This window comes from Rhynchophorus ferrugineus, unplaced genomic scaffold (assembly GCF_030347505.1).
Source record: "Rhynchophorus ferrugineus isolate W39M unplaced genomic scaffold, kcgeb_rfMv2 rfM10, whole genome shotgun sequence".
Taxonomy (NCBI): domain Eukaryota; kingdom Metazoa; phylum Arthropoda; class Insecta; order Coleoptera; family Curculionidae; genus Rhynchophorus; species Rhynchophorus ferrugineus.
In genome coordinates, this window is record NW_027472589.1 from 28,202,734 (window position 1) to 28,229,979 (window position 27,246).

Here is a 27,246-nt window from a genome sequence, read left to right on the forward strand (position 1 = left end):
CTAATAGACCCTCAATAATCCTGGAGGCTGATGGGTTTATAATATACAAATATAAATATATAAAATATGTGATCATGTCCAATATTGCTCATTTAGCATTAGAATCTCCAAAAATAATTAGAACTACAAAAATAATATTTATTTTCAAAGGAAGTTAATGGAGAGGTTTGAAGACACGTAGAAAATTATAACACGTATTTCTCCAGAGATCCCTTTCAAGGCGACGACGAATGTTGGCCTTCGATTTCATGTAGACAAGAACCTGACAGTATAACACAAAAAATACTAAGAACTCAGTATATATGTGGTAATATTGTAACCAAGAATTATTATATTATTGATTCGTTAGTGTGCCAAGCTATCACTAGAGTTTTTTATTTATTGGCAAAAGAATGTCAAACCCAAATTAAACAGACATTCTCATTCAGATATTATGCCAGTAAAAGGTAAACTTTTTTAAACGATTAATTATGTACAACATCTTGAACAAGGCAATGTAATAAGAAAAAATAATAATTAGGTGTTGCTTATTCTAGTGGATAAAAAAATAGGATTACTAATGTAAAAAAAAACGAAAAATATTGCATGGCTACGTAAAATACGAAATAAATACGTATCAATTGCCCTGTTCATCATATGGATATATATATATATATATATATATATATATATATATATATATATATATATATATATATATATATAAATCTATATAAAAAAGAAAAGGAGATTTTCTTATCACTTATGTAATTCTTATATTAAGTAAATTTAAATTTGCTATTTATTTTAGCTATTAGCTACTTAGTATACTATTTTGAGTTTATATAGTTTTAGATAGTTTTATGATATATTTTAAAAATGTTATGTTATAAGTTTTATTAAGATTTATTTCAATAATAATTTTTAAATTTTTTTTAAGTAACTTTTTAATTAACTTTAGTTCACAATAATTTTGGCTTGACTCTCGTGAATTGTTTTTTTCTGTTTGACCAAAAATATACGACTACTGTCGCCCGCACGTAGACTTTTGTGTTTATCAGTATCGGGACTTCGTAGTTTATTTTTAAGGTAGACTTGTTTGATTTTTACTGAGCCGTGTGCCGGGTATACAATTAATATTCAATATTGACAGAGATGTAATGATATATGGGTACCTGAAATTCCGAGAAATCGCAACGGTATTCTGTGTAAGTTATATAATTCCTAATAATATATTTTCTGTGTTGTTGTTTATGTTATTTTATATTTTCAAGGAATCTTAGCAATTTTTCTTTGTACTCTGTTAAGAAAAATAAATTATTTATTTGCACGTATTGTATTGTCTTCTTCTATTTGTTTCTATCAACCATAGACTACAAACGAGTGTCTCCAAGTGGTAATTCGGGTTTTGTTTGGCACTGATTGTTCCATGCTTTTTATTGAGATTTTGGCAAAAATTAGTAGCCTTGTAAGAGTCTCCCTTTCACAAGTCTGACATTTCTTGACGAGTTTGCTCCCCTGAAGACCCTTCAACCAACAGTTAAAAATGAAAACTGATCAGAAGCTTGATCTACTCATGGTATATTAAGCCAATTAGTTCTTTTATATATTTTCCTTTAGAAAATTCACGAAAATATCAGTAAAACAGAACACAATTAGTTACAAGAGTAAACTATTAAAACTAAATTATACGCAAAGAGAAATAAAGGATGGTACAAAACAATAGATGAAAAAATAAAGAAGAATATCCAAGGCAGGCGGATAAATAAATATTGGCCAGGTTTAACTCCCTATGACTCTATCTTGATATCACAGTTTTTGGACAGGAATATTTTGTAGAATTACCAGAAACTCACTACTGTGGTGGGATTTATATTAGGAGTTTTCATGTATTTTGATCAGCGATATCTACTGCTGAAAATGCGAAGTATCAATGTTAAACTGTTAAACAATCTAACCTAGGGGTGCCCTTACAAGACGAGAAACCCTTACAATTAAGTATCAAAATATACTGAACCTTTAAAACTAAATATCAAAATACACTACACTATACTTGTATTGTAACTTCTCTGAATAAATCCTTTATTGAAGCGAAAATATGAAAGAAAAAAGAATTTTTGATCTGCAGATGTGAAAGATGTCAGTTTAGAATATAATTTTCCGTTCTTTCTATCAAATAATTCCATTTAGGATTTATTAACAAAGGTTAATATGAACAGTTTCGACTCCTATTAGTCCTTCATTTAATATGTATATTCTTCCTATGTTATACATCGTTTCCAAGACGCCTTCACCATTTTAACTCAATCCCGAAATATAAAAAACAACCCTAGTATTAAAACTATAATAGATATTGACTATTCAAACGAATGGACGAAGTATTCCTTCTATCGCTAGCACAGGAACGTTAAAAACGCGGATTACTTTTTCAGGCGCTCGAGATAAAAAAATCCACGAAGCACAATTCATTATCTATTAGCCTATGCCGCTTCCAAATTGTCTCTTAGTAACACAAATGCGAGTTGTTTATCGGTTATTTCGGGCAACCGTCTACTTGTCCTTGGAAAAACGTTCGGAGGAGACAGAGAGAGGAACATCTTTATTGCTCCTCTATCAAATCTTATCAGCGATCTTATTTACTGGGGCGAGTTCCGCGCCGCGACAATAACATAGTTTACATCGTCTCGATTTTGTTTTTTTCCTGATTACACGCTTACCTTTGACTTTAGGAACGTCCTTATTTTTCGAGTGTCACTCGGCTTACGTAATATCGTCATTGGAGAAATAACAAAAAATGATACGCGAGATTATCAATCTCGACCTCACACTGAGAGACTGGGTGTTCGTTGTGTTCCATATTGTTTTTTGAATCAAAAAAAACGCGCAAGAAACGATCCTCATTTGCTTATGAAATTGTTGGTCAAAAACATTAGTTCATAAAACTCAACCATAAAACTAACTTTTGTCCTTCGGAACTTCGGATTTTATAACTATATATATTCAGATAGAAGCCACAAGAACTCAAGCTGTAGTATAAAAAAAATGTACTGGTTATTAGGTAGATATTCAGCCCTGTCAGTTTATAATAAGCTTTTCCTTTATCGACAAGTCCTGAAGCCAGTGTGGGCTTATGTTGTTCAACTTTGGGGTTGTACCAGGCAAAGCAATAGAAATGTCTTACAAATATACCAAAACAATGTACTGCGAGGTATTGTTGATGCTGTGAATATCATAACTGTGATATTACATTGTGTTTTTTAAATTTTTTTGAATTAACTTAGTATAAGTATATAAGTTATAGCGAAGCTGAGACCACAAATTGAGTTTATGAATATATATTAATACCATTATATTTTACTATATAAAATTCATTGAAAGACGATTAAAATTAAAATATAAAAATTAGAATATATTCACGTAATGATAGAGAAAGTAAAATATAAATAGATGTTGTTTTACACTGTTTGGTAGGGTATGTTAAATTTGTATGTATCATTGTTACTGTCATTGTTCACAGAGATTATTAAAAACACTATGGGAATATGTTACAAGGTACATTTATAGTTCAAAAGTGGAGTGAAAAAAAATACGAAGGAAATACATCAAACATATATAAATATACATAATTGGATGCCATATGTTTATATTATATTAAGTTATTTAGTGGAGAAAAAAAAGTAAAGTTCTAGTTCTTCTATTCCACTAATTATCCTAAAATGTTAATCATTCTAATCGTATTATGGCGATTTCTTTTTCAAAGAGAAACAACTTAAATAATATGGTTAGTTTACTACCCAAATAAATATGGGAATTTTAATGACTTGGTGTAGTCTACTAAAAGTTAAAACCGAATGATTCTGTTACGTAACAGATGTACGTCAATGCCAATTGAAAGATGTTATTTTGATTAGTGTATGTTGTCCCCCTAGAGAGTAACACAGAGGCTCTTGCCATAGATTCCATGCAGTTTGTAGTCGCTCATCGCTGTCGGCGGCTGTCGGAGGTGACTGTCGATCTCTCCATGGCGAGTCTATCAAGGGATAGTTCTGACTCTGGCAATATTAGAACTACAATTCAATCAATATAAAACTGAGAATATCCTGAACACCTTTTCATATTCTCGGACGGTTCCAAGAGCAATGACTACGTGGGGGCAGCATTTGCATCGGTGATGTCGGAAGGACACTTCAGGCTCTCCGTGTCATCCAGTGTATTGACGGCTGAACTGTTTGCCATGTATAAGGCCCTCATCTCAATACAAGATGCGAATGAGCTCCCTAAACTGCCTTCAACTATATCTACCTCTACACCCGCTAGGAGTGCTTATCCGTAAACTAACCTCTAAATTGTAAAGGCGCGGCAAAACTATCACATTTTTGTGGTTCCCTTCTTACTCAAGGATCATCGAAAATGAAAGAGCTGATTACTTAGCCAAAAAGAGGGATGGATCACTTACTGTAAATTTCCTTTTCTGGAGTAGATATATGAAACACCATCTTTAGACATCTAGACCAACTCAGATGGGATCTAACAGAAAACAACAAGCTTTGGGAGGTTAAAAAGAGTATTATCGGTGCCTTAACACCACTGACATTAGCAGGCGCAACTTAAGCTTATTCTCGCCTCTCAGAATTCGTCAACTGTAAACTAACCCATGAGTTTTTTATTAAGGAAAGAAGTCCACCACTGTGCGTCGAATGTGGTTCTTCACTGTTTACCACATACTAATCGAATGCCGAAGATTCAACTCGCAAAGACGGTTGGTTAACTTGGGAGAGACGATGGACCAATGTCTTAGCCTGGACAAGCTGTTTAATTTTCTAGCCGTAACAGGACTACTACTAGAAATATAATAGTGATTCTGTCACTGTCATGAGTTGTGCGACCATTATACTGTAGCATTTATGCATCTGTATGCTCTTTCATATTTTAATTGTCATCTTGCAACATACTTGTAATAACATTGTATACTTTCACTGATAACTGATACTGTAAATGTGTTGTATATTGTATGTCTGTAAATAGACCCTAAATAATCCCGGAGGCTGATGGGTCTATAATATATAAATAAATAAATATATGTTGTACTAATTTTTCTCAATAAATGCCTTTTTAAAATGAAAAAAAAAACGATTAATTTTTGTATTTCTTCGTCATTTTTTAACATTTTCTTAAACATTTGTCTATGAAAACTATAAATATTTCAAAATAAGGTTCAACACTGTTCTGAACTGATTGACTGACGATTGGATATTTGAAGTTTTTCCTTTAATGCCTTGTCAAATCGCTTTCGGGGGGTCGATAAACCCCAAACTAACACACTTCCGTAGCAGTGAGTTCTCAATATTTGCTAATCACCATTAATTAATTAACACCCACTATTTAACCACATTTTACGATAATAACCGTAATAATTGCGATAACAGTGAAAACACAATAAAAATAAACCGCGTGGGTTCCCGTTTAACCAATTACACGGAAAGCTTTATGGCATTTTTACGATTTATACATTATTTTTACGTAATATCGCGACATATTTCGGTCGTTTGTCTATTTTCGCCATAATGCCATCTCCGTTATCATTAAAAACGAACGACCTTCGTTTTTTCGATGGAAAAAACATGGTTAATACCGGCCGAGCCTCATACTCCGTAAACTGGTCTTAATTCTCCTGTTATTTTTGGTCCCGATACGATTTGTATCGCAGATTAGGATCGCGATAATGGCGTCGGAATGAACGTAGGTTCATCCGCACTTATCGGGAACACAATAACAAATCGTTTTATTAATAATATTCGAGCAATTATTATGTACCGGATTATTTGCTTAAATGATAACGGCCACGACGGCATGTGTGCGTGTGTATGTGTGTGTGTTTGTCTGTCGATGGCTCTCGCTTACTAATTAATGCGGACGGAGCAGCGTATTTTATTTTTTTAATGTCTTTTCGTTAATTCACACAACTAGTTGGACGGGTTTCGAGAATGGTTTCCTTAAAGTTGAGGTTCCGTCGCCGATTCTGTGTCATAGAAAACCGGCCGGTTCTGTCTCGTTTTTTTTTTTCATGTGTGTACAGCAGCCGACGAAACTATAAACGTACCCGATAAAATGCGTAATGTAAAGGTTCTTTGTTTTTCAACTAGTTTTTCATATACAGCTTGATATGATAACAAAGCTTAGACGCCTTCGCCATCTTAACACAATCCCGAAATATAAAAGATAACCCGGCATTGCCAAAATGACTCGTCCCGAAAAACTATGACCGATATTGACTATTATGATGAATGGAGGGAGTATTCCAATATTTTTACAACTGCAATTTATTATTTTATCTCTATTATTCTTAAGGTCTTCACCATCATTTATTACCATTTATTAAGGATTTTTTTTAATTTGAAGTTTTATTGTGAAAAATCGATACAATTTATATTATTCAAAGAATTGTCCATCGATGACCGCTACTTCTTCCTATCTTCTAGGCAATTTATGGATTCCTTCTCGAAATCCACGAATCGACCCACTTTTTGGTAAGTGAAGCGCTGCCTAGAAAGGTCACGATAATTAACATCGACAATTAAACAAATATTTATCAGAAGGAGCAAGGTCTGGAGAATATGGCGGGTGGGGTACCACTTATTTTAATGATTCCAAGTATGTTTTCATCGGTTTTGAAACATGGAATCGAGCATTCCTCTGCTGAAGAATAATGCATCTGCTTATCTAGTATAAGAATTGATTGTTTCTGATGGACGATATAACGAACCAAGTACATATTGCACTTTTATAGATATGGTTACTGCTAGAGACTCTTTACAAATGGTTTCATCAACCCAGTTGTTACTGTTTTTTATGTACAACAGTAATTAAAAACTATAAGCGCTCAGAATAAAATGCGTTAGTTAATATTTACAGACTTCCTGTGATATCCATTGTTGAGATGCCTTCACCACATTAATATAATCCCGGAATATAGACAGTCCTAATATTACAAAAATAATTAATAATGGGGAACGGAATGAATACTTTGAGCATTTTTACATCTTTATAGTTGCAATTAGACAAATATTTTATCTCAATTATTCCCTCCCCCAAGCAGAGCATGTTAAATATCTTGGTATGCACTTAGATCGACGCCCAACCTGGAAGAAGCACATACTCTCTAAACGGAAACAACTTGGACTTAAATTATATCAAATGTATTGGCTCATCGGGCGCAAATCCAAGTTATCATTAGATAATAAGGTATTGCTGTATGAGTCTATACTCAAGCCTATTTGGGCATATGGAATCCAACTATGGGGTAGCGCTAGCAAATCTAATATATTAATCATTCATTGGTTCCAAAATAAGGTGTTGCGTGCCATTGTTGATGCTCCGTACCATATTTCAAATAAAGTGATACAACGCGATATTCCTCTAGAACCTATAACATCCCAATGTACTCGCTAATCAGCTAAATATGCGACGTGATAGTGAAGTGCGTAGACTAGAACGTTTAACACCACCTGATCTGATTACTGGACATATGTAGACTTTAGAATAAGCTTCATAATAAGACTAATTATTATATATTTATTTATTTAATCACAAGCCCGTCAACCTCAGGGGCTATTTAGGGCGTACAACTTAAGATATAGTTTTAAATTAACAATTTTAATATAAGACATGACAAAATTATAATTAACATTCTAAACCAATAAAAGAAAAAAGAAAATAAACAGTTCCAGAGATCATAGCCGGTCAATTAGGCGAGACATAGTTAGAAAATTAATAATAGTGATCAATCAATTAATAATAGTGATAGGCAAGGGATCTCGGCATTCCAAGGTTCAAACGCAGATGCTCAAGTGGGCGGCAGTCCAAGAGGATGTGGCGGATGCTCTAAGGGGACTGGCAGAAGGCGCAATTAGGAGGATCCTGATCCAACAACAAGTGCTCATGAGTGAGCCTACTGTGTCCAATGCGAAGGCGACAGAGAAGATTCTGATTAGCTCTGCTAGTGATGGAATGGCAGGGGGACTGGTGAAAAGTTGCTTAACCTCCCATAGCTTGTTGTGTTTGAGTAGCAGATCCCATCCCAATTGATCGAGATGATTATATATGGATTTTAGTCTAGATTGCCCATCCCTTCTACAAAAGAGTTTACTATTTGTTAAAGGGTTGATCATATTACCCGCTAGAAAGTCTGCCCTCTCGTTCCCCTGAATTCCAATGTGGGAGGGAACCCAAAGATATTTACCCTCCAACCCCCTTCGCTGGAGAGACGCGTGGATGTCCCTTATTTGACCGATCAGTGGGTGGTGGTTCAGTCCAGACTGGATGCCCTTGATAGAGCTCATTGAATCAGAAATTATGACAACAGGGCCTTCCAAGGTTGTGGACAAAATTTGGGACAATGCTCTGTGGATGGCGTACAACTCGGCCGTGAAGACACTCGTCCAAGGATGGCGGAAGGCGGGAGCATTCCTCCCCCAGAACGGAAGTATGGGCGGCACCAATCGCACCCTCATTCTTAGAGCCATCAGTGAATATAGTGATATATCCATGAAAACGAGATGCCACTATTTGTCTGAAGAGGCTTCACTAATTAATTAAGATAATATTTTATACAGAAGATTGCTTAATGAAGTGATTTTCTACATGCCACGTATATATAATATAGACATAAGAAATACTTAATGCCAATAGAGCAGATTGTGGAATCACAAAGAGTAATAAAAAAATTATTCCTAAGGTGATAATTCTTCAATATCTATTGTTAACAAAATAATATATGATGAGTTTGGAGCCGCTTGAAAGAAGAACTGTAATATTTCTCAAAGAAGGGACGTAATGCGATGTCATAGTCAAAAACCTCAAAGATAGAGCTGGGAGGCAATTGCATCTTCAGGTGATGACGTGTGTTCTCTAGTTACCCGAACGCTTCATTCATAGCCTCAAAACAATAGCTTAATTATAATATTGGTTAATTAAACAGTTTCTTTTTTATTTAATTATTTCAGCATAATTAGAATGGAACCCATAAAGGTATCCACATCGTTATACTTAATTTCCTCCTGTGTATATTCATATCTTACTGTTATTTTATTCAAACGTTCCTATTATTCGTATTTATTTAAATTTTCTGTTTTGTATAATTAATATAGTGCCAACCTCTTCCTTCCTCATTATATATGCAATTATGTAAAATCCGAACGTTTTTTCGGTAATATTCTCGACTTTAAACCAAGAGACCATGGTGAAATAGCTTGATTCGAGACGTCTTGATGGAGTTGTTAGTGGAGAGTAGGTATATGCAATTAGAAATTTTCCTTTATCGTGATTTTATTCATTGTGACTTGTGATTGAATTATTGACAATGTTAGATATAAAGTTTTGCTCGAATCGAATATATATCGAAGATATAGATAAGATCGAATAATTATCGAAGTACTATATACTAAGAACATACACAACTGATCGATATTTCTCAAAATATGTGACATATTTACAGGGTGGTTGATTCAACTGGATTCCAAATCTCTCATATGTCTAGTAATATGATAAGTAGTACTTAACACTAAAATAAATCGACTCTTGGATTCTTAAAATATCGATGAGACCTAGATTCAAAGCCTGATAATATCATGCTTGAAAAATAGTAACAATTTCTGATAAAAATCTCCGAAATTAATCTACATTCTTCATACAATGAAAACTTATTACATGCAATAACAAATAATATCAATTTTAGGAAAATATATTGTCACTTTTAACAATACCGAAGAAGGCTATCGTGTAAAACTCAGTAAAATTAATTGTCACAGATACGCAATCCCAATATACGGACAGAAAGAACCAGAGTCAAAGGTCAAGCCAATAATAGTTTGATAACAACCAAAGTTTATGAACAATTAATAGCTACTTTTGTAGATAATGACGGCAGTAAAAACAAAGAAAGTACATAATTGTTGACGTATCGAACATAATGAATCACGCGATCGAGAAAAACATATTTTCAGATTCAGACGATAGTCGGGACAAATTTCCTGGTGTGGAAATTAACAATTGCGTGTTGAAAAATGTTTATTACTTATATCACAGACAGGGCACCTCCATCATTGGAGAAGGTTTGAAATTTCCTACAACAAAACCTTTATCTGTCTATATTTTTTCCCTTTTTTTGCTTCCTTTATGATAAGTGATGTTTACTAAACATTAATGACTCTTAAATTGATGTAAAAATTGATGGGTAAAAATGATTTAGAACTATATATAGAAGCTATAGAGTTTCATAATTGAACATTATTTAAAACTAAAAATAATTTACTATAAACGGATAGAGAAGGTAATGTAACATTTTATATAAAGAAGGTTTGCTATTTATATTTTGAGCCTTGACCATCAAACATTGCCAATTGGAGATTTGATCTATTTTATAAGCATAACCATTCTTCAGAAATTCTTGCCATTTGAACATAACTTATATTGTTTACAGTGACTTTTACATTCTAGGATACTATGAAATCTTGGTATAACGAATTTAGTCTTGACTGCAGTTCTTCACTTAGGAACGAAAGTGCCGAAGGTCATCCAAAATCAGTTGGACCACAAAACATAAGATAGAGAGATAAGTTAATGGAGATAAGTTAATGTTCCTGACTAAATAACATATTAATGTTTCAATAGCAAAAACAACTTAAAAATATTATTGTATGGTTGGATGATAGTTGTCAAACTGTTCATTCATTGCCCTAAAATTCTCATCTTGTACAACCATCTTGACATTTTTATGAAAATTTGGAGGATATAAGTGAAGAAAAAAGTCTTTACAAAGAAACCATTTTCGGCAATCAACATCAACGGTAATATAAAAATTAAGCATCTAATTATATTTTAAACTATATTATATTCATTTATATTTTATATTTTCTCTATTTCCTTGAGATGTATAAACGATCTCATATTTTGAAAGAATGGTTAATGATAAAAAGGCTGATATCAAATACGGTTTAAAATATTTGTACAGGTATTGCTTTGTTAACTTTTGTAATTAATATTAAAAAACAAGAATCAAGTCGTACAAAATTATTTAAAATTATATGGATTCTTATATAAAAAATTTCTGAAAAAAAAAACAGAATCTAAACAAAAATTAGGCTGTTGGATGTTTCTTGTAGATGTTCTCAAATAAACTGAGTAAAACCATCAAGGGCTTGTTGCGTTTAATGAAAAATTGAAATATAAACAGTAAAAACAGATACAAATAGTGACAAAGCGAACTTGTAACATGATAACGTTCCCTATCATACTCGCCATATTCACCAGAAATAATCTCAAATATAGTTTCAAAAAATGGTCGAATTTATACGAACAATGGACAACAATTTGATAAATAATAATATAATAACTGTATTTTTGACAGCAACTCTGCACTGAATCTTTAAAAAACACTCAGTTACTTAATGAATCCAAGAGACAAAGACAAAAATATACATTTCCCCATTTTTTCCACACCAGATGTTTCCGATTAGGAGTAAATAAACTTAATATTGTGCGATTTGCTGTAATGTCAATTCATCGTTGTGAGATGACGAAAACTATAGTTAAGTTTTTGCTTAACAAAAAAGAAAAGTATGTCCTAGGTAAACCAATTTGATATAAATGAAAATGTGATTATCGACAATTTGACATCTCCAGTGAAAAGGAACTTATTTAGGAGCCAATATATCTAATGACAGAAAAAAAAGAAAACTCTGTAAATTCCCCTTTAATGAAAAATGAAAAATGTTTAATATTTGTTATATAATACATTGGCTGAAAAGTCCCGGGCCCAATGCATAGATGGCGATAGATTATTGCATTCACCGTTTTTTCAGTTAGTACTAACAATCGGTTAGTAATAACATCGTAAAGATATCAAAAGAATGTGTCGGTTTCATATTACATAAGCATTTGAGTATGAGAAAGCTCTGTTCAAAGTGGGTGCCGCATTTGCTCACGTGTAGATGATTCTGAACAGTGTTTGGCCATGTTTAAACTTAATAAAACGGAACGTTTGCGTCGATCTGTGACAGTGGATGCAACATGGATCCATCACTTCACTCTGGAATCAAAACGATCGTCATCTGAGTGGACAGCAACTGTTGACAGGCCAGTGTTATTGAAATGTTAGAGCGGCGCTGGAATGATTGTGTGGCTCTTGATGGAGATTATGTTAATGAATAAAGCCAATTTTGAACAAAATAAAAACGCATTTTCTTTGTTATGCTCGGGACTTTTCCTCCACCTATGTGTTATAAATATTGTAAAACTATATATAGTATTTTTATGTACATTATTAATAAAAGAAGTTACAGCAGGTGTACCATAAGGAAGTGTACTGGATCCAATGCTTTATCTACTCAGCAATTGTGATATACCACAAATGGAGAATATTACGATGGCTACATTTGCTGAAGATACTGCGACTATAACTGTCGGAGACAATAGTGAAGAAGCCTCAAGAAAATTACAACAGGCAAGTGACAATATAAATAATTGGACACAAGCTTAAAAAGTAAGACTTAATGAAAGTAAATCTGTATATGTGCAGTTCACCTATAAACAGACCGTACAAGTACCAATAACATTAAATAACACTATCATTCCAAACAGCAACAACGCTAAATATCTTGGAATTAATCTAGATGCAAAACTTTGGTGGAAGGAACATATAAAGAAGAAAATAAAAGAACTGGAATTGAAATATAGGAAAATGTAGTGGCTAATTGGAAGAAAATCGCAATTATCAGTACATAATAAATTACTAATATATAAGCAAACGCTGAAACCTATATGGACATACGGAGTTCAATTATGGGGATGTTCTGCAAAGAATGGAACAGGGAACAGACTCAAAAGAACCAAACTATCTGATTTAGACCAGTTCTCTGATTCGCGCAGTACCAGCTAATTAGCGAGTCCTTGGTGGTTTATTTTGGCTACTGAATCAAGTCCCTCTTTATATTCGGTAGATGCAAACATCTGGCAGCCCCCTTTAATATATATTACAGTTTCGCTGCTTTCACAACCATATTCAATGGTGGTTTCACAATATTTTTTAACGTTGCATTCTTAAAAGTAAAGGAGTGAAGTTCTCGGCTTGGCATATTGCCCTGCGTATCAGTAATGCTTTGGATTTTTTGAAGACAAAGAGAACGATATGGCGCGCATGCTCAGAAACGAACATTTTTTCTTCTGCTCAGTGTATGCTGATTTCAGATTGTCCGTCCCTATATACCCTCGGTTGCAATCATGTTGCTGAATATTAATATAATGTTTACATGCGATATTTATAACTATTACGACACTTGTCGGTAGAATAATATCAATTCAACTAAGATAATATGTTAATGTATGCAAATCGAATTTCGTGTGTGTGTAGCCGAGCTGTGCGCCGAGCGTTCATTTCGGTGGCAACAGTTTATCTTATTATTTTCGCTGTCGCGCGTTTTTGTTTCGAGATGATGAGCCAGAATGTACGATTTCTTCTCGTCTTTCGGTTTTTAATTACGTTCGTTCGTTATCGCCCGCGATGTCGACATGCAGCGGGCTGTTTAGTCTTCTGCGCTTTGACAGAAAGCGATAAACCTCGCCGTTTTATCGCGACGCCTTTGTCTTTATGTAATAAAGTGTTCGCTTATATCTAGGGCAAAACAATAACAATTACACGATAAGCGATGGACTTATAGTGTTCCGGAACCAAGTATCTATAGAAAGTTACGAATGTAACATGGTTTTCAAGATACAAAGCTACAAACGCTCACAAAATGTTATCCAAACATATTCCCATATATAATCATTAGGATATGTCACCTCCTACAGGTCTATAAGCTTTTGAGAGATTATACATAATTTCCACATTTTCACTGACTAAAATCTTACCTAACAGATAGAAATTCCATTATACAACAAGACGATGAACTCTGATTTACATTCAATAAATTCAGGAGTTCCGTAAGACAATATAGTGAACCCTATAAAGTATTTCTTATATATAGCGGAACTACCTACTACAAAAATCACTACTGTGGCAAAATATGCAGACTATACAGCTATCTTAGCATCTCACGAAGATCCAATAACAGTATTAAATAACCTCCAAACACACATTGATAAAATACAACTGTGGCTGAAGACATGGTGTATTAAACAAATGAAACCAAATCTACCCATGTAACATTCACTCTGCGTAGAAAAACATGGCCACCAGTGAATATCAATAATTGTCAACTTCCCCAAGTCAAGGATGCTAAATATCAAATGTATATCAATAGATTATATCAACTATATCAAATGTTTTGACTTATTAGGCACAAATCCTAAGTATTGCTATTCGAATCAATCCTGAAGGCTATTTGGTCATATGGTATCCAACTAGGGGATACTGCAAGCAAGCTTAATATAGCCATCCCAAATGATCCATGATCCCAAAACAAAGTCTTGCGTGCCGCTGTACATACTCCGTACTATGTCTCTAATTATACTCTCTACAGAGCCCGTAACGAGTGTTAAGTATTTAAAACACACAAAATGTTATGTAAACGTATTATATCGCCCTCACAATAGTCCCATTTTAAAATAATTTGAATATAGGAAAGAGAAAGAAGTGGACTGGAGATATATCAGGTGAACACGATGGTTGTTCGACAGTGTTTGTTGAGTTTTTGATTTTAGAACTTTAGACTGATTATTTCCATTCTGTATTTTAAGGCTTAATTTCTTAATATAACTGAAAACTATCCTGTTAAAATCGAGTACTAAAAAGTAAGTACCTTTATTGTGTCCTTTAGTTTGTCAATTGATTTTAGTACATATTTTAGAGGTGATCACTAACCATCATTCAATTTCTCATGAACTAAAGCCGTAAAATTTCTAAACTAAAGTTCAAAATATAATTAAATGTTGGATTAACTGTAATTTACTTAACCAAAATCAAAATATTTAAAATATTTTTAATTTTCAATTATTATGAGAGTAAAATGCTTTTTACGAATCATTGACAGAAAAACGGCCGTTATGCAACCAATTCAAAACAAATACATGGTGCAAAATCAGTGAGACACAAAAACGTTTAAACGGACCTAAAGTCCTACCATACCAGCCGTATTCACCAAACATTTTTCCATTTCGATTACCACTTATTTCGGTCGATGTTATGTTATTGAAAATGTTTGTGAATATATCCGAAAATGAAGATTATATATATATATATATATATATATATATATATATATATATATATATATATATATATATATATACATTTTATTATTATCTCTTCTTTATAATTTCCTATCCCTTGTCCAATTGCCTGTAATGCTTCCACGTTGTTGTGACTTATTGTTGTAACCTTCTTTCATGTTTTAAGGTAAAACCTTGGATAACTTAACGAAACATGTAAATCCATTTGATTTTGAGGCCATCGTTCAAGTTCTTTGTTTTTCGCACTCATAAGAATCGGTTATAATTCAAAGAACTTTGATTTGGCAAACGCTGGATCGCTAATCGATTTGATGTCTTGGGATGACTCCATATTTGCACCCCATAAGATCAAATAGGCTTTATGACTGACTGATGCACCAATCTATTTTATATTAGTGCAAGTTGGGAGTATCTTCCAACTAACCAGCACTTGACTTTGATTGTGAGTCTGATCTGCTCTGGTTTTTTTCTAACCGAATTTAACTTACCATGGAGATGGATGGATGGTAGATTTGGAGCTATTAAGGTGTATTGCCAGTTTCTAGTCGATTTGTCGATCTTGTTAATGGTTACTTGTGGTCTTTCTACAGCTTTAGAACTTTTACCATAATAACTATGTCGTCAGAAAATGTTCCAAAAACTGTTTCTTTTGTTGTTGATTTGTAGAGCAGATAGAGGAGTGGTCCCAAGACCCTGAGGAACTGCAGCTGAACTAGGTTTAATTGTTAAAAATGCATGACTCCAGCAATTGATAATAGTTTCTCAATAGACAATGAGGAAATAGATACCGCGTGAGGTTTTTTGCAGCTCGAAAATTGTATTCATTATGTAGGTATAAAAAAAAACACGAAAAAAACTGGAATTAAAACCAGAATAATGACGACAACGCCTCGTTATTTATATCAAGGATCAAAGATCATCTCCTTTCGAAAAATCGGAATCGCCACATTATAGATTTTGTTGAAAACGAAATTATATAATTGGACGAAGAGGAACATAAAATAGTGAATTTTGATTTTTATGCGTTCAGCGCTAATTTAACGACAGCCATTATTTAATGTCATCAGGTTAATAACATCGTCGTTGCTCGAATAGCAAATGTTACGATCTGTGACCTTTAAACAACATCAGTGGATCACATCGCATAAAAATATCCGGGTTCCACAATAACTTATTTATATATAATGGTGCTGGATGCGCGCGATTAGTCATCCTCGAAGGACGAAACCGAAACCTAGGGCAAGGAAATTGGCCGGAATCGAAACCGCTGCACACAGCGTGGTGAACATCTCTCGACACCAACATCACTTCCCAACGTGTATTAGTGTTAATTACTAATTTGAGATTATAAAAACATAATATACGGTAGTTTACAAATAATAACGATCAGCCAACGCGCGTAATAAAAACGTTACTAATAAATTTAGCCGTTAAAAAAAATAATCAAAAATTCTAATTTCGGAGATTTCATAATATACGGAGCTCTGAATATCTAAATAAATAACATCATTTGAATAATAATAAAAATATAATTAAAATTAAAAGGCTGGTCATCACGTCACCTTCATGAAATGAAGTTCCTGAAGCTTTTTTAACTTAACATGCAACTGTTTTTTGATAGTGTAAAAATAAATGATAGTACTAACCTGATCTAAGATCATGGAGATTGATTTATTTGGATTATAGGGTTGCACTAAAACATCAAACGAACTAGCAATCCAACGATGATAAAATAAAGTTCTTTGATTAATTACCAATGTTTATCGCTACGTAATAAACGAAGAGTTGCACGATGGCCTCGAAATCAAATGGATATACGAAGTGATCCAAGATTTCGCCCTAAAACATGAAATAACGTGGAAGGAATACAGTTACTGGACAACACGCAGGAAATCAGAAGATTGAAGTGTGTAGTGTATAAGTGTTACAGTGTAACTTTAGCTTAAGTAGTTCATTTTTATTTTAATTTGGGAAATACATACTGATGTATATATCTCGTACTGGTCATACTAGTGTATTGATGCCAGTACAACACATTAGTAGTAATAAATTAATTTGTAAATTAAGATTGTAATAAGCGTTATTATTGTAAGATGTAATAAAAAATAATTGATAGTATATCATTACTGATGAAATTATGGGGCTTCTGGTTTAAGAACTGTATGAGTGCCTGTATTGAAAGTAAAAGTAGCTTAATTTAGTAATAGTCAGAGCATGTCATGTTTGTTGTGAAAACGTCCCAATTTAACATCTTGGAATTTTTAAGGACTCACTAAGATGAAGACTATAATTAGACTATTTCGAATCTTGGTAACACTAAACTCCGTCTCCGGGCTCCATCTGATTTTTGCAATTGGAATCTTGACCTTCTTCAAAACGTTTTGAACGAACAAAAACATAAATTATTCAGAACCAGAAATGTTACAAAGATTGGTTCAAGCGAATGCAAAAGTCTATTGGTCATCATGGACAATACTCCGAAGAATAATAAAATCATTACCGTTAATAAATTATTGTTTTTTTCGTTATATTCATTATTAAAATTATCATGTTTTATTCTAGCACCTTCTTCCAAAACCATACTTTGGAGGTACCTACCTGAATCATAGTGGAAGAAATGTTACAAAGATTGGTTCAAGCGATTGCAAAAGTCTATTGGTCATCATGGACAATACTCCGAAGAATAATAAAATCCTTACCGTTAATAAATTATTGTTTTTTTTCATTATATTCAATATCAAAATTATCATGTTTTTTTTATTTTAGCACCTTCTTCCAAAACCATATTTTGGAGGTACCTACCTAAATCATAGTGGAAGAAATGTTACAAAGATTGGTTCAAGCGAATGCAAAAGTCTATTGGTCATCATGGACAATAAAATTTTGTTCTTTTTCAATATTAACATTATTATGTTTTCTTTTTATACTAGCACCTTCTTCCAAAACCATATTTACCTATCCTATTTATCCCTACGTCAGCCGTACATCACAACACGGCGATTTAAAAAAAGAAAAGCCAGTCTGAGTTTGATCAAAACATTTTTGGTGACATAATTACTTCTGATATCGGACCGATAACCCCAGGTTACAACCAGCCACCAGATAAACCTCTCCAAAGACCCCCACATCACTTTATAAACCATTCCGAATCCGTAGATCAAACCAAAAGTCGCCTTTATCAGTCGTGTTATTGTTTACAACAATTTTTATCATCGTCGCTCGGCAACGTGCCATTTTTCAGTCCCAGTTCGGCGGGCATTCTGTCGAATTCAGCAAATATTATCGCAATTTTAGCAATTGCAAGTGTACTCGAATTAAATTAAAACGCCACTGCGTAATAGTTGATGATCCGGACAGAAATCGCGGAAAAAACAAGCGGGCGTTGGTCGTTGCAACGGCGACGTTTCTGTTTTGTTTTTTTTTGCGACGTCTTTGTTTTCCTTCATAAAGTAACATATATATAAAGCTTTCACTTAAACTAGTGAAACCGAGGAACTGTTTCACGTGGTCCAGCAAATGCTGGCTCTGAGACCACTTGTTTGATTGGTTTATTTGAATTGCTCTACAAAGTCATTTTATTGGCCCATTTCTATAACGCCATTGTTTGTTTCAGTTTGTTTATGACGCCATTTTTGTGTGTACGTTCAGCATTTTTGGGACGTAATTATAACTACTATTATTTGATTATAATGTAACTTTAGTCCGAAAGGTGTTGCGTATCCAGTGTATGTGCGGAAATAAAAAACCAGACGTAGTTTTCCTTGGAAGAAACAACCCAAGTTAGCTAGATTAAGGATGCGTGTGTGACTTAGCATTGTTTTTACCTGGTACGCATACAATTATTTATATAAAGCATTTGTGTTCTTCTATAAGTATAGTGTTTTTTCATAAAAATGTTAGCCACCCTTTAAATCCAAAATATGTCCAAATAGGATGGTGACAAAGTGATATTATTGTATTATTTTACTTTGTAAAGGTAATTTGAACGTAAATGTGATCATACTGGATGAAAAATGAAAAACTTTTACCGCGAAGACATTCAATATATATAAAGACAAATTTTGTTGCCCTTTAAAGTTGCTTGTAATATGCCATCAATTAAAAACTTAATTATTTTTAAGGGGTTCATTTACTTAAACAAAGTTATATTGGTTAAGGTTTGGTACTTATAATTAATATTTTGGCTTGAGGCTACTTAACCGAGATAGGTGGGATTTTTTTTGGATCTACGCATAGAGTCAGAAAAATTCATTCTTCAACAAGGATGTTCAAAAAACAAAATAAAATAATACAAGTTGAGACTGATTTTATAGAGAAGATAGTATCTCATGAATATTTGATTATAACAATATTGTTAATATATCCTTAAGCTGTCTCCTCCTAAGCTAATTCCTCGATTTTACCATAATAAGAGCTGTAATTTTGATATAATGTATCATACATTTTAATATTTTGCTGCTGTAAGTATTATTTTGAACAGGTAAGTAAAATATTAACAGGTATGGATAGCTGTCCTGCTCTGTTTTCAGTAGGAAGGAACAAAAAGATTTTTAATAAATCTTATTTAAACTGATAGCACCAAAGAATTATGAAAAATGCTAAAAACGCTATAGGTTGCAGACTTTTTTATATTCACATTTAATTATTTTTATTTATATGTACATATTATATATGTATATATAAATTATATACTTATGTTTAAGAATTTTAATATTTTATAGTATTTGTATTTATGTAGAATTTTATTTTAATAAATTCTTTTGAGAAATTGTATTTGGATTTTATTTAAAAATTAATTGGTCGATAGAATGTGACGTCAAAGGTTAGTCATATAATGCGTACGAAATCCTCAACCAATGATATGCCTCCCTAATGAAATATTTTCTTTACAGGCGCCAATGAAATGCAGCGAAATGGCGTTCTCAGCGCCATCCTGCTAAGGCCACGCAAAACAATTCTGAAATTATATATATTAAGTTAACATTCTATATATAATTCTGTTTTCCTTCAGTGCAGATTTTTCTGTAAAATCGATACGAACGAAAATTGGGCAATAAAAACCAAATCTCGATATTTTTCGACTTACCCGGTCCAATGTTATCGAAGCAGACCCGTCATTGACGCATCGGACACGATAATTTCTAGTTAGCCATGAAAACAAATGTTTTCCAATCGCGGAATGCATACAAATGGGTGATTTATGTAAATAATTCGATAATAGAGAAACATTATTGAATGAATATAATTATTATTATTCCTTTATGTATCGCATTTAAAATTATAGTTACACCGATTAATTGACAGATATCGGTAAGAACAAAACAACATCGATTATTCTCAATCAACTTTTTTTCGTAAATTTACACACACAATCTTTTTGCTTCAATAGAGTTGGCCATGAAATGACGGATTTAAGCGATCTAAAAAAACTAAAACTATTATACAGGACCAAAACTCAGTCTTCTTAAATGATAATGAAAATCCTCGTAAAGGGTAGAAGGGAATGAGCAAGATCCAAAATTGTGTTTCGTGTAAATTTTGGGTATTGGGGTGTAGTATTAAATTCTCAAAAAAAGCATATGGAAGTTCTATGAAATGTTGATTGTTGGGATCATTTATTATAGATTCAAAACTACGTAAATATTCAGGCATTATAAATAAAAATTACAATTCTATACTCACAAATTTGAGAAATTGTTCAAGCTTTGCTTTGAAAAGCTCTGAAAGAATATTAAAACCCAATATTAGATTAAAATATGAAGCCCACTTTCATTTAGAAGTTAATGAAAATAATTAAAACTGCATATATTCCCGAATTAACTCAAAAATAATATAAATATTGTTACACAATATCAACGTAACTGCTTAGTCTGTCTAATGCTTTTATATTTTATACTTTTAAATCGAGAAGTTTGTAAGAATGTATAGAAAACAAAGGATGACATTTTATTGGTACAGTTTTTAATTACACTGTATATAGGGACATATTTCCTTTTCCCTATAAGCATAACGAAAAATCCAAATCGATATCAAGATATTTATATTTTTCTCTGCTCCCATCTGATTAAGAAAGATGAATAATCAATATATTCTTTCTGTTAAGACTTCAACTCTTTTTAATATGTTTTGTTTTTGTGTCACTCTTGCTTTGACATATATTAGATTCTTAAGATATTTCCTTTTTCTTTAAATATTATTTTTAGGTACTTATACATTATTTTCTAAATTACTATTAACAAAAAATAGTAGAAATGAGTATAAAACATCATATCGAATTATCAATCCCTTCCCATATGTCAAATCACACAATCCATTTTCTTCAATATGCTTTATGTTGTTGTCTTTATGTTTTTAGATATTTATAAATTACTTTCTACACTACTGTTTATGAAAATAGTAGAAATGAGTGAAAATCATGGCATGGAATTATCAGTTCCTTTCCAGAAGCTAAATTAAACAAAATCAATGTATTTCTTAAGACTTCCATTCTTTTTAATATGTTTTGTGGATATTTTCCCTTTCTTTAAACATTATATTTAGATATTAAAACTTATTTTATATACTATTATTTACAAAAATAGTACTAGAAATTAATAAAATTCATGGTATGATATTATTAATTCCTTCCCATATGTTAAATTATGAACAGGGAATTTTATTTTGGGTGTCACGTGTTACTTGCGTAAAGCTATCTATATAATAAGACCGGAATTATAAAAACTCCTTGCATTCCTCATTGTTATAATAGACCATGTCATATTTCATTGTTTATCCGCAAATGTTTCAACTTATATCATTCTACAATCGTCACATTTTGGGCCAAATATTTAAAAGCATTATATTCAAGGGAGAACACTTTGAATGCAGGTCAAATAAACTTAGTAAAATAAATACCTAATAATTGCTACAATAAATAACCGTTCTTTACAAAATAAACTAATAGGATACTCAAGAGAAAACGAAAGGAAAATACTGTAGTCTCCTGTTACATAATTGAAAATTACCAGTAGATGTCGAACAAAACCTGTAAATATTTCACCAATTTCGAAAACAAGATATTGAATTTGAAATCACTAGCGTAAAAACGAAGCCATAAATATTCAGTTAAAATTATTATATAAAACATCAACATTTACACAAAACATGATAAAAACTAATAGAAGTAGAAACTCTGTTCATTATTTACATTTTAAGTAGTACAAGACAAGTACAAATGACTGTAACGAGCAGAAATAACAAAACCCCCGGTATTTTAGATTAAGCAAATAATCCAACTCCACAGCCGCTATCTCCATAACTAAATATATCACTACCCAAAACAAATCATGACCTTTCCAATGCTTAAAACATTTTTTTGTTGGATCTAAAAAACGAGCAACGATGGTCACGCAATTCCTCTAAGATATAACGAATTAATGTAGATTAGTTATTCTATTAAGGTTAAATTCAATGAAAAATCATTATGTTTGAAATATATCCTCGATATTTTTAATGAATATTTATAGCACATCATAAATAATCACATTTAGTAGATATATGGAACCAATAAATAAATGTTATAAATTAAAATAAATATAATAATTGTTTTTAAATAATTCAATCTTTCATTTTTGTAACGCCACTTTTCTTGTAAGAATATTTTTAAATCGATCTATTAAATTTAATTAGATTTTAAATAAATTCATTATTTATATTTATAAGGTCTTCTTTTACCAACTAGGGAATATCTTATCTGGACTGGAGCTACAGTTTAACGTGGGCTCCGAACCACGGTCCTCGGTCTTAAGCCTACCGACCAAGAGTGACCAACTTAGAAACCATCCCAGAAGACATCTCCGGTCTTACCCAGCCTGGTTACTGGCGTGACTGGGATCATTTTCCTTGTCAGAATTTACATTCTTGTCCAGGACAATCACAAACATAAATTTACGACTATGCCCCAGCAGGATTCGAACCCGCGACTATCGCAACAGTAGGTGACCCGTCCTGTTGTTGTTATATTTTTATAGAATCCTCGCAAATAGATTGTATAAATGGTCAACATAGGTTAGAGCACGCCGAAGAAATAATACGTTGTTCAAAGTTCTAATTAAAGGAAACAGGGATAACAATTTTCCTGCAGTAACTGAATCTTTAACCTTTTACAATACTACCTCCTCTAGAACTAAATATAATACCGCACGAAAACAATTTAAAAAAATAATATTTAGACTATTTAGTTGCTTAAAGCCACCGAACAAAATATAACTCGTGTTATTTTTAATATGAATCATCTTGATTTTATAACATCGAATAAACAACACATTTTATCAGATCCAGATACCCGAACTAAGTTTATAAAATCTATTAATCAGAGAACACAACGCTTACAGTTATATTTCTTAGCCAATTAAATAATATCTCTTCTCAATGTCACCCTTAAAATTAAATATATCACCGCAAGAACAAATTCAATTTAGGTCACTAAAAAAAAACAAAAGCTAACAGAGACATCTTTACAACGTCATACAATAAACATACCTTTTTCTTTTAAAAATTTACGAAAAGGCCATAAACAACAAAATATATCGTTAATTTATGGTTAACATTCAGTCATTCGATTTTAGAAGCATCACCCAATATCTAAGGTCCCTGAGAAAGGGAAACAACGATAATAAAAACACACGACCCCCATAACCAAATAAATCACCATACGAGAGACATAAGGTCCTTTTGTTCTTTTAGTAATATATAAAACACTATAAATTCACCCACTTCTAAAGGCTACCACTGACTTACATGTAAGACGGTTTAAAATATACCTTTACTATTTTCTTCAAGTTATAATAAATTTAAAAAAATTAGAAGTAATAATCCAGTATCTAAGAGTATTAAAAAAAAGAAAATAATGATAACATACATTCTAGAGTAATTGAATCACGTGCCCCAAAATTAAATATATCATCACACAAAACATCTTTTTCCTTTACGAATACATAGAACATCATGATCCACCCAATTTTCGAAGACTATTATTGGCCAAAATATAAGTTGTTTTAAAATATATTTTATTGGTATAATTAACAACTAAATGTATTAGATTTCAAGGTAACGAATCTGTGTCTAAAACTATTAGAACAGAATAAAATAAAGATAAAATATATTCCAGTTAACTTTCGCAATAACTATATTTCTATATTTAATCTTCACAATAACAACCCTCAGAATTACATATACCCCACAAAGACATATCAAACCTCTTTTTTCTGTTAGGAATATATTAAATACCACAAAAACAAGATCAACCAACCTCTAAAGACTACCACTGACTAAATATAAGTAATTTACAAAAAATATTTATGCTATTTTGTACAATGAACAATATTTATTATTTCAAAGCAATGACCCAGTCTCTAAGACTATTAAAAATAATAAAAGATAAATTTTATTTCAACTGAATCTTCACAAAATCATCCCCTAGAACTACATAATTTTCCATATAAAAAAATATGTCACATTTTCTTATAAGAATATAAAAATATCACTAAAACAAGTTCACCCAATTCTCCTCGTTTACCCAATATATATATATATATATATATATATATATATATATATATATATATATATATATATATATATATAAATGCTATTCTGTTAATGTTGTAATAAACAGCAAAATGTATTATATTTAGAGGCAATGACCCAGTGACTATTAAAAATAAGAAAATAACAGATAAATTATATTTTAGTGTAAATGAATCTTTCATCTTCACAAAATCACCCTCTAGAACACATATATCTCCACATAAAAACATACATGTGCTTTTCTTGTGAGAATATATAAAATACCACTAAAACAAGATCAACCAATCTCTAAAGACTACCACTGACTAAATATAAGTAATTTACAAAAAATATTTATGCTATTTTGTACAATGAACAATATTTATTATTTCAAAACAATCACCCAGTCTCTAAGACTATTAAAAATAATAAAAGATAAATTTTATTTCAACTGAATCTTCACAAAATCATCCCCTAGAACTACATAATTTTCCATATAAAAAAATATGTCACATTTTCTTATAAGAATATAAAAATATCACTAAAACAAGTCCACCCAATTCTCCTCGTTTACCCAATATATATATATATATATATATATATATATATATATATATATATATATATATATATATATATATATATATATATAATGCTATTCTGTTAATGTTGTAATAAACAGCAAAATGTATTATATTTAGAAGCAATGACCCAGTGTCTAAGTCTATTTTAGTGTAATTGAATCTTTAATCTTCACAAAATCACCCTCTAGAACTACATATATCTCTACATAAAAACATACATCTGCTTTTCTTGTGAGAATATATAAAATACCACTAAAACAAGTTTACCCAATTCTTCAAGCCTACCACTGATTAAAATATAAGTTACTTTAAAAAATATCTATGCTATTCTGTTAATGTTGTAATAAAAGACAAAATTTATTATATTTCGAGGCAATGACCTAGTGTCTGTTAGAGAGTGTAGACTCTTAGAAAGAAGAAAATAAAGATAACTTATAATCTAGCGTAACTGTATTGTTAATCACCACACAAGGACATACTATATTAATATTTTGCGAATATTTAAACATAAAAACAAGATTCTCCAACTTCTGAAGACTACCACCATGAAAATATAAGTAATTTCAAAATATCTTTATGTTATTTTGTTAATGGTATAATATACAACAATTTAACATACTTCCAAGCATTTAAACTGCAAAGAAACGAAAATAACGATAAAATATATCCCGGAGCAACTGAATCTTCACTACAGCACCCCCAAAACTAAATATATCCCGGCGTTAAACGAGTTAGGACCTTTTTTTGTGACTCTTAAAAAAACAACGAACAAAGGCCAATAGATTCTTTCCGGTTATATCGATTTTTTGACGTTTTTCGATATTACGTGACTTTTGACACAATTTATAAATATTGGATATTTCAAAACTAATAGTTGTTTGTTATCATTCTCAACGCTACACGTTTAACGGATATCTAGATTAAAAAAAAACAGATCCAGACCAGCGGAATCGACAACATGTGCGAACATGAAATTCAACGCCGGTTACCGACAAAAAAATTAAGGGATAAACACGGACATCGGGGATATTTTTCGGTTCACCGTGTCCTAGAGGCTGATGCAATCGTATTGCCGGTATGTCGAACGTTTCGACGACGAGAGCGAGTTTAAATTGCGGGGGAGAAGAAGAGCAAAAGAAAAACTTACGATGTCGTGATGTGGAGGAACGTGGCCCATCGCGGCCCCTTCGTGGGGATCCCCCACCTCTTGACGTGCTACTGGAATTTTGAGAGAATTTTCTGCCCCTCCGAGAGCGACACTGTTAACACCCCGACCGTTTGGGTGCTCGCTGCTGGGCCCCACTTCGCGGAAATGGGGGGAGAGGATTGATAGAATTTGTTGCTGTCTCTTCCTAAACACTAGCTAGTCGGTAAGTTTAATTTTAAGAATAAGTCTGATCTATGGCACTAGAGAACACATGTGGTGGTACACGACGAGCTACCAGTCTTCGTTACTGACTCCGGCATTGACATAGCGACGATATCCAGCGTCTGACTCGACCCGCTGAAGAACAACGCATAATATCTCTCTCTCTACTCTACAGACCTACTGAGATCCGTCGCGAGACCTCAGCCGGTCGCTAAAGTGAAACCGATTTCCCCGACGCGGCGACGCCGCGTTGCCGCATCTCCAGTTTTATCCCCGAGCCCCCAGTCGATCCTAAAACAAAAGGAAATAACACCTACTTTACGGCATCGCTGGCTCCTCATTTTCCATGCTATGTACCTGGATATATGTGACATTTCGACCACCGTACTACCGTCGAAAGGAACTTTAAACTAATCCGCGATATCTTAAAAGCTCGAAACTTATAAGAAAATTCGACAACGCGGTACGACTGATTGGTCGCTAACCGGCCCAGAATCAGCTGATCAAGCCTAGCAACAAAGCGAGTAAATTTTGTAAACGCGC

The 27,246-nt window shown here is 32.5% G+C and overlaps 1 protein-coding gene and 1 long non-coding RNA gene across 2 annotated transcripts in view; one reads left to right on the forward strand and one right to left on the reverse strand.

The window, feature by feature from the left end:
- Positions 1-27,246, reverse strand: part of Sesn (Sestrin) — a 273,577-nt gene that overhangs the window by 54,409 nt on the left and 191,922 nt on the right. The window lies entirely within an intron of this gene.
- Positions 24,700-26,862, forward strand: LOC143203979 (uncharacterized). Its single transcript, XR_013007477.1, has 2 exons — positions 24,700-24,936; positions 25,484-26,862. It is a non-coding gene; the product is annotated as an uncharacterized LOC143203979 (long non-coding RNA).